This window comes from Rhopalosiphum maidis, chromosome 2 (genome assembly GCF_003676215.2).
Source record: "Rhopalosiphum maidis isolate BTI-1 chromosome 2, ASM367621v3, whole genome shotgun sequence".
Lineage (NCBI taxonomy): Eukaryota > Metazoa > Arthropoda > Insecta > Hemiptera > Aphididae > Rhopalosiphum > Rhopalosiphum maidis.
The window spans coordinates 53204836-53216047 of NC_040878.1; positions in this window are offsets into that span (position 1 = coordinate 53204836).

Consider the following 11212-nt stretch of genomic DNA (forward strand, 5'->3'; position numbering starts at 1 on the left):
TAGTTTAATGTAAATGGCTGAATTGTAATCTATTATAATGATCATGGTATTATAAAGCTACTTTAAGTGATAACAAACAATTAAATTAAAAATTTCTCAAAAATATATTGTTTGCAATTTTATTATGAAATTATTAAAATTAAATCATATAGGTTATTCGTATTATTATTTTATTAATGTTCGCGTAATTGTGTTTATAAATGATTTTAAGTTTAAACTATAATATGTATATTCTGTATTTTTTATCTAAATTAAATTTTAATTTGTTCTAAATTGATTTTTTGTATTTAAGTTAAACACCTTAAATTCTATTACACCGTGTCACCCTTGAATTAAACCATAGTATATAGTACAGAGAATAATGGACGAATTAGGGTTAACTAAATTATATACTATTAAGGGGATTGGAAGCGGTGACTTTCTGTCTTTGTCTAACACACGAGGAACATAGCTATATGCCTGACAAAAATGAAGGTACTTCTAGTTGTTTGATTTAAAATATGTAAAAATGTTTTAATTGGTATACAAGTTTACTTTGCATCGGTCGAAGCACTTTTTCGATTGTTTCATTATTTAAAATAAATATTTTGATGAGAATAAATATTTTAAATTTTATAAATTTGTCAATTGTTATTATTAAATATATTAAAAATATTAAAAATATGTTTTGATCGATGCAAAGTAAACTTGTATACCAATTCAATCATCTTTACATAATTTAAATCGAACAACTAGAAGTACCTAAATTTTTGTCAGGCGCGTATTGCTATTTTTAATATGTTCCACGTGTGTAAGACAAAGACAGAAAATCACCGTTTCAATTCCCTTAAATTAAAGCTTAACTTAAATAACTATAATTGAAGTTCAAAAAATGTATAGTATGATATAAATGCCGATAGCTTTCCACGTATTATGTTAGATTAGAAGTTTACGTTCATCCATTCTACTCTATGTATATTAGGCCTATTATTTGGAAAGGCTATAAAACAAAAAACTCAACATATACGACACCTCATGTAAAATTAAAAATTACATAGATCACGTCGGTACATGATTGTTGTTTAATGATATTTGTTTTCGATAAAACCTCCAATATTCCAATATAATTTCCTTTTTTTTATGACTATAAACCTATATAAAACCTATACTGAATAGCGTTTTGAAGATAATTGTTTCGTCGTATAATGTTTTATATGTATAAAATCTAAATGTTTTAAATAATATACATTTCAAGACGTAGCTTCACCACCAATTCGGTAAGGTTAATTTTTTAGCCATCACTCGAATAGTTACGCCTCGAGACGATTTGAATAATATGCATGTACTGTATTAACTTACTTGTTTTTTAAAATATATCGTACATATAGATATTGTTTGTATTTTCTCGTTAATGCAGTCATTCATCTCGGCCAAACATCGCGCACCAATGTGCCAAAAATGCAGATTTATATTATATAATAGTACACATACAGGTATAATAAATCATTGGACCGAGTCAGCCTGAAGAGACTCGCAGTATCGAGCGATTATTACAGCTGTGAAGTGCTGAATGACTGTTTCGGCAATATTTAACAGGATAATAATATACAGAACGATCCATAGTGTTTTCCCGTTTTTCCGTGTTAGTTGTACAAGTGTGCGATATAAAAACAATAAAGGGTCACCTGCAGTATAATATTCGTTCTCGTCAGTCGAAAAAATCGGTGTCGGCGTGTTGTTGCATATATCATATACGATAATAATAATACATGGACTACCGTAATAACATAATAATATACGTATATATAACTACCGTCAGTGTAAGTATATGCATAGAAATTCGAATATTTAATAGATAGGTACATCTTACGTGGGCACCTCCTATACTATTGCTAAAACATACTTCATCATATTATCCATATTATACAGAGGTCGTTATTAAGCGGTTATTCGGCGGAACATCGTCTCCGTACGCTATAGCCGTACATAATATGTGGTTGTGTACGGCATTCGACGACGACGACAATACGGCGTACTTCAGATGGGTTGTACGCGGAAAAAAAGTTTGAAAAAAATATAATAAATAACATATAGCTGAATTATTTCCACCCAATTACCGTGTAGCGCGCGTGCGCGTGTGTGTGTGTGTGTGTGTGTGAATATCGGCGGAGGCGAATGTCTATCCAATTAGTGATAGCGCGCGGACGTCTCCGCCGTTGTGGTCTGTCGCAGCGGTTCCAGTGTGTATGATGGTCGTATTATTACGGCGATCGTCACGAATTGTCGGAAATTAATTATGAATTCTATATCCTATCCGAAGCGGCTCATTAGCGGTCGGCTACATCGCAAAAAAAGGCGGACCAAACCATTCGCGCGCCTAAAGGTTATTCGAAAAAAAAACGACAAAAGTAAATAAATAAATTATAACACGGCGGGGTGGAAAAAAAACTTTTTAACATTCGGAGCACATTCCCGGGAGACTATTAGCGAGTTTGTATCGTGAGCGGTTTTTCGTCGTTATTGCGGGAGATCGCGACTCGTTAGTTATGGGTTGTTAACCGGTTGTCGAGCGGCTGATTCCAGAAAAAGAAAAATCGGTCTTCTCCGGAGGTGGATCGCGATCGACGGGGAGAAGAAAAAAAAGAATTGCCAATTAAATGCGACGTCTATGACGATGTGGTGGTTGCGCGGCGCGCAAGCGTACCACCTAATAACAGTATAGATACCTTTATGAATAGTAATGAAGCAAATAATAATTATTACGACTGTGCTAATGCTCAAAAAAAAAATCGCATACAATTCCTTTAAAGATCATAAAATATGTATACATATACATATAATGTTAAACCAATACATTTTGTACTATAATGTGCATTCATTACAAAAATATAAATTATAAAAAAGACTTGAAAATGTCTTAAAAGTTGTAATAAATAATAATAAAAAATAAAAAATAAAAATAGCATTAACATATTATTATATTATTAATGTCTTCTAATTATTACTACACTCTCGTATTTATAATATTTATTGTTAGCAATAACCTATAATATTAATTTTTAATCTGTATCACTTGTACATTATATTATTTAATTCTTCAATCTTGTTATTATATTCTTAATATGTAACTGTACTATTTAACTTACAAAAGTCGTCAGGCATAAATTTATAAGATAAATAAATCATTAAAAACATTTTCCACTTATGTAACTACTGCTGAACGTCAGAAAAAGTAACACATTAAATCAAAATGTCAGCTCTAATAATAATTTTATAATGATCAAAGTAACAGTAACAATGATAATTGATAATTATTTAAAAATCGTTGTCATTACTATATCATAATATATATATATACGAGTAAAGTTTCACTATAAAAGTTTAAGGCTAGCAAATTTTGTTCGGCATTTATTTTAAATTAGTTTTGTTAGTTACATACACATTCCAAACTTCACCAACCACCACCGTCCCGACCAAATTGATTAGACATCATATCAGTTCAGTTTAGTTCACTATAGTCACTAGTCAACTCAATAGTTTTTTTTGTTTAATAATAATGATTCGAGTGCATTCTGTGTAACCTAATACGTACGGACTATTGTTTACAATTATTTTTAATTAAATAATACGCGGCCATAAACTTTGGAAGCAACAAAAATATCAGTCATATAATATAATATAAGTTGATACAATGAAACCTCCCCTAAAGGATACCATCCAATAACAGATATTTTTTTGGTAGCGGGGGCATTTTCATCGTCTTTCAATGGATAAATCTCTAAATAGCAAATTTTCTGATTAGCGGACATCTATTTTTATCATAATTTAAAAATAATGATAAGACAACGACAGAATAAAGCGCTTACACTAGTGTACAACGATAACAAAGTCGTTTAAAAACCAATTTTTCACACGAAATTGAATTTTATTTATGCATGTATATGAACTCCTTTTGTATATTTTTTATACTTATTTAAATATATAATAATAATTATTTTATTAAAACATTGAGTAACCTTTATAAATTTTAAAAATGTACCTTTCAGAATATCGGATACCTACTTCTGAATAGTACATGAAATTTCGGTTACCAAAAATATTCGCCTATTCAGAGGCTTAACTGTATTTGGATGTTTAGTTGAAAGATTGAATAATTATTTTGTATGATGCGAGCAACAAACACCGATATAAAATAAGTAATTATATTTTGATTTAGATATTATTGAAAAAAATATTTTATACATGTGATTAAAGTATTTAACTTTTAATTTAATTTAAATGAAAAATGCATGAAATACAGATTATTTGCTAACTTTAACTTATTAATGGCATGTTCTAATATCGATACTATACAGTCGTTTAAGATAACGTGTAAAATATGCTTCTCATAAAAAACAAACTGTTAAGCCTATGAATTATTCATATACAACATAGCAGAATGATTTTTTTTTTCGTACACATAAATTCGACACAACAACATGATAGCATTTGCCATTCTTCGCATAAAAACTATATTTTTGTTTATTGAACCAAATTCACGATACAAGTTCGTTGGAAAATAGAGTTTTTGTTAAGATACTTTCACTACAGTACAGCATAACGTAACTCACTTAAAACCTATCGTAGATACTCTACTGGTAAAATATGTTTAGTCGTAATTAATATGGCTATTAACAATGACCATCCAATGTTATAATTATTCTTGAAACCCACCACTCTGTCGTAATCAGATAATATATTTGTTAACACGTTTAGAATTTTTAATTTTTATATAATGTATTGAACAATTATATATCTAGCATGAAATTTACTGCAGTCCCTAGGTACTCGGGATATTGATGATTTTATACTACACAATTCATTTCCTTTTTTAGTTCAAACATTTAGTTTTGACGCTTATTGTTTACTATCGAAGTGTTGTAGCCCTCCTATGGTTTCGAGTCTTACACCACGAGTATATTAGATTTATGAGCGTGTAACGTCTTCTCCTTAAGCGTATTTCACTATTTTTGTTCAAAAGTGTGCACGCCCGTCGCATAATTTATTCTTTCGAGATTTGATAAAAAAAAAATATTAAACGATCTCTGCAATCCAATGCAATCCAACTGTGGTCATAAAAAATATACCATTTCAAAGTTTGAATTAAGTGAAATTCTTTTTACTTAGTCGTAATTTCTCAAAATAAAAGTATAGTTATTGAAATAAATAATATCAATTTCAAAATATCCAAAGCGGATTTTTAAACAGAAACACGAAAGAGATATGCAATATTATAGTTTTGTTTAATACACGATCGACGGTGGTTAAAAATATTGTGCAAGTATAAATTCATAAAATAATAAAATAATATAGAATATAATGTGTGGTTATACGTATATTATGTTTAAAAATTATCAAAAAATAATTTAATATATATGTTGAACGTTTTATAAAATTATATATTTATGCATTTTAAGATTTATTTAATGGTTACTTGTTAAACTAATGAGTAATAATAATAATATAAAGAAACAAGTGTCACCACTGAGTGAATTCTATTTACATTTACTGTCATAGATTATATATACCTTTCAAAAATAATAACACCATTATACTGATATGTCAGTACGTGTTTTCGTTAAATGTTCTAAATATATTTTTATTGCGTTAAAACTTAAAATACAATGTATTTATTTTACATGACATAAAATATTTTAATGATACAATTTTAGTTTAATCTATAGTGATATATATTTATATACTATATATATAAAGGTAAAATGTACGAAAATTTAATTTTGAAATCAATACAGAAATAATATAGCTCTTATTAAAAACTTTTTTACTTTTATAACATTTTTCTTATTTTGTTCATTGAACACGAAAAACATGAACGTTAGGAATATGTTGTAAACATACCTAATGCCATTGTATTTGTGTATTTGTAGGTAAGGAACTATACTATTACATACGAGTACTGTGTGTAACGAATGTTTTCAGTAGTTATAACTTTAACGATACCTTTAAGTTTATATAGTGCATAATATAATTCCCTCCCACAAAAAAAAAAAACCAATCCAAAACTTTCTATTTACAATGATGATTTATAATATTGTCAAACGCAAATATTCGATAATAGATAGATATCTGATTTTTGTTATAGTCTATTTGTCTATTTATTATTTAATCTTACCTCTCGGTACCAAAATTCTCCTTTCTCCATATATATTATACTAAATTATATATACAGGGTGTCCCGTGAGAAATACAAATTAATTAGAAAAAATATTAAAAATCAGGAAAAAATGAAATTAAAACGTTGAAACGTGAATATTTTTAGAAAAATGAACTCTACGAAGATTGAAGATAGCCATATCTTCAATTTTTTGAAAATAATTAAATAAAAAAATATATTTTTTAACTTTTTACCAAAACATAAACGAAAATTAAAACATGAAATATTTGTAGTTCTTGTCTCTGTGAATCTTATTAAAAAACTAGAACTATGATATCTCCATTATTTCAGGAGACATCGCAATGGGTAAATCCTTATGGGACACCTTGTATGTATATAAAATTATAAACATATCACGTTGGTATATTATTATAATATACTAGCCTGCTGATCTTGCTCAATGTTGCCCGTGACAAATTAAATAATGCCAGTGAATTTATCCTTTCTTTAACTTGGTTAAATGTAAGGTCGTATTTTTAACACATTAATTTGGGCGGGTTTGAGAAAATATAAAATATAAGTCTATAATCATTCTATTCAATTACAATAATTATTTTATTTTTTGTAACTAATAGAAACCCATATATATCAAAAAATATACGATTTTCGTGGGCCTACAAATCCCCGTTTGAGCCATTTTTAAAATGCTAAATTTAAAAAATTGTCTTTGTGATGCATCTTCACAAGTGCGTGTATAATTCTCTAATATGTAATGAATTTCAATACCGTGAATGTAATAGAATAACAAGCGAATTGTTTTCGCTCACAAACGTTTAAATAAGTTCGAAATAGTGAAATACACCGCGACCTGTCAGTTTAAAATTGTATACATATATAACAGGATCACTTGCATTTAATAATAATAAATCAATACAGGATAGGTTTTGCGATGGGTAAAATTACAATATGTCTGAAAGTTTAAATGACAGCTAACAGATAATACTCCGGGTATTATAAAATTGACTAATTGGAGACAGCAGACCAACCCTGCACACATAACATGATTCTATTTTATGTATCAAACTGATTGTTTTTTTTATATAGATTATAATAATATTTAAAAATATGTACGTGTACATACACAAAAATAGTTAAATACAAATACGATTTTTGGTCAAATGATGGTCTAATCCGGTTTGTGGGGAATATTAATTTAAATCATTTTATAATTTTGCTGAACTATAAATAATGTATTCGATAAAATCAATGAACTTATGTAAAACTAAAGCAATCAAAACCTGTTTAACGCGGCCCATTGGGCGTGGTTCTCAAAATTGTTATCATAATATTGTAAGACTACCGACTATACGAAAAGAAAAGTAAGTTTTATATTGTATTTATTAACTTTTAATTAGATGAAAATTTATATTTATTTATTAAAATTACTAAATGTCTATGTAAACTAATAATAAACAAAGGGAACAAAACATCAACAATAAAGGTACCCTGGAACAAAGCTTAATGTTTTATAAAAATAAAACATTGGCAACAATTTTGAAATAAGAATTGTATTAAACAATTATTTGATTTTTATTTTTACTTTTGAACTTGGAATAATAAATACCTAAATCCAATTTAGATTTTTAAGAGAAAAAACCCTCACTGCTGATTATTTACTGCTCCTAAAAGTGATGTCAAATAGAAAAAAAACACATGCTTCTGTTCATAATTATTAATAATATTGTTTGATATACTGGTATAATAATATTATTTATATGTTCTACAAAAATGTCAACGTATACAAAAAGACATTAAAGTCAACAAAACTGATAATCATGCTATCATATTATTATTCCATCTGGTATGTATAAAATTATTTTGTTAATCATTTATATTAAAATAATAAATATTACCCACTGCGTAAAAAATATATACATTCTTATTTAGAAACGTAATTTTTAATGATTTCTAAAATACATAGATGTAATATTTTCATACTAATTACAGATTGAAAATTATCATATAATATGTGGTTGTGATTTATAAATATATATTTATTCTGTTTATATTAAAAATATATTATTTCACATAAATGTAATTTAGAATATCGCGCAACTCATTTAAATAATTTAATTACTAATTACTATAATATCGTATCAAGGTTTTGTAATGCCCTTTTGTTTTTAGATTTAGCAGAAATAACTATCGAAATATTTCCTAACAAATATTAAACTATTATTACTGCAGAATTAAATCTAATACAACATTTATTAGTTAAAATATGCCCTTTAAAAAAAATAATGATAAGAATACTTAGTTATATAAGGTCGTGTTAATAAAGAAGTATAAAATATTATAACAAGGGTGTGTTGTACCTATATTGTTTCATGTATTTGTTCAAAATATTTTCATATGACAATAAGTGTTCATTAAAAATAATCGTAAGTATTCTATTTACTTCTATTTTATAGTAACAGTATTTTTCTTGGAATGATCTCAAGTTCATTTTTTTATTGTGTTTTTAACAATAAGTTATTGCAATCTGCAACACATAAATTCTTTAATAAATATAAAAATTGTTTATCTGACAAATAATAAAAAATAAAAGAGAAAAAACAGGATGTTGTGCTAACAAATATAATGGAAACTAATGCACTTCACGGAGTACTCATTTTTCTAACTTTTTTTATGGAACTGTTGCTTAAATTATGGTGCAATCAAAATTATATGGACAATTGCGTAGTGTTTGATTTATAAGTTTATTAGCTAATAAATAAATAAATGTAATTATAACGTAAATAAAATTACAGTTAAGGTATCGTATCCGTTTATTTCAAGACTTGAATTTATTTGACTATGTACACTTTTTAAATTACATTTTGTTGTAATAATTATTTTATTTTATATAAAAGTATACTTGAGTATTTGCTTATAGAATTTTAATCTTGACAAACAATAAGTTCAATAATATGTTTTTAATATATTTGATTTCGTATTTTTAGGCTTGCAGATGCGTTGGTTTCAATAAAAAATTCGAATTTAATATTTTAATAGGTACCTACATTTAAAAATTAAAATTAAATTTTATATTAAGTTTCCATTGTAACTTAAAGATAAGAACTTAAATTATAATTTATACTATAATATTTTTTTGAGGATAAATACATTTGTGATTAATAATAATAATAAATTTGAATAGCGAAAAATGATAACACATATTTTATGGTTTAATTTTGGCCAAAAGAGTCAAGTATCAGGTACATATTATTTATATGTTTGGTTAAAGAGGATGTAGTAATGATATTTGTATTACTCTAGTATTGAAGTATTGTCCAACAGGACTTGAGAATGTTTGAAACAATGTTAGTTGAGTTTGAAAAACATTCTATGTATTGAGTTACTATAGTTGTTTGGAAAACTTGTTAATAAAAAAAAGCAATCATGTCAATTAAAAAAAAGTATTGTGATAAATCATTGGGTGTAATGGATGTTCATTACAATATTATCACATTCGATACACTGGCGTTAGGTAACTTGCATACCCACTCGCGTTGCTAGATTTTGTCAAATATTATATACTTACATTTTAGATCATGCTATCGTCTAGTCTTACCATTCGACATAAAGTAATAATAGTAATAATATTACTATAGTATTGCCTGTATTACATACCTAGATGTACATATTATAAAAATCGTTTTAAATTACATTTTTCACAATACTGTGAATTATTAGCAAAGTTTGTGGAATACATTTATTGTATTATAAAACATTTTTGTTGTACATACTTACTATGTAATTTTTAGAATAATACTATGGAAGTAATGTGATAAAACAGTTAGTTGAAAATGTTACTTTGAAAGTCTGATAATCTGGCTCTCTGGTGTTAGTTTCATCAATCAAATCATTATTGGCATAATTTTCAAATTTTAACTATTAGCAAAATATTTAATTATTTCCAGACAAATATATGGTATATTTGTTGATGTCAGTTTAAAAACTTACACTTTAAACGTTATATATATATTAATAATAATAATAAAAAAAAATTAATTCTATACTATTAAAATTGATGTCGGCTTTACTTGAGACGAAGATATTTTAAAATATTATTATTGTAGCTAATAATTTAACTGAAATCAATCATATTTTATAACCTATAAATAATATATTGTAAAACAATTTAAATTTAAAAAAAAATTCTTAGGTTGCACCTATCTATATTATCAAGATACTCGTATCATGCATGGTCGTAAAATTAAACGACCGGGCCAAACTGGATTGATACAATAATATTGTATCGCATGCACTTCGAAACAGGATGTTATTTATAGTATTCGTTCAAAATTGTAGACATTTTGTAATAACCAATAATAATTTATAAAAACTAGTGCATAATATACATTCAATATACTAAAACATAATTTATATTCTGGAAATCGATAGTTTAGTGTTATACAAGTTTACAGTACCAAAAGATATTTGTATTAAAAATAATATCAAATTTCTAGCTTTTACTAATTTTACCATACAATGTTTATGTTTTTCGCGTAAAATTTCAAAATTCGATTTAATTAGAAATTGAATTGCTATTTATTTATCTATAATTTTATTTTTTGCTAATAATCTATACGAATAAAGTATATGGATAATTTATCAAGTACCAGGAATGAATAAAGATTAAGGATTGAGTTAGTCATCGATTACTTAATTTTATAGGCATAAAAATAACGTGCAATTTATTAAAAATGTTTAAATGGAACGCTGCAGTAAGCACTATTTAAGTTATTCGAAGTTAAATATAAATGATTATTATGAATAACAAATACATGGTTATACTTGATGTTATTGCGACAAACAATAGTAGAGGATAATTAGAAGTATTCAATGAATAATGTTTTTTAATATTTAATTATCGATCGTTAATTACCACAGTTAACTAAAATTGAATATTATACTTAAATGTATACCTACCAGTAAATAATCTAATACAATATACAATAAAAGGAAATGTTTGCGTTGAACAGTAATTTAGTATAGTGTGAAAGAACCATTCAAATAACTAAATATTTACTTAAG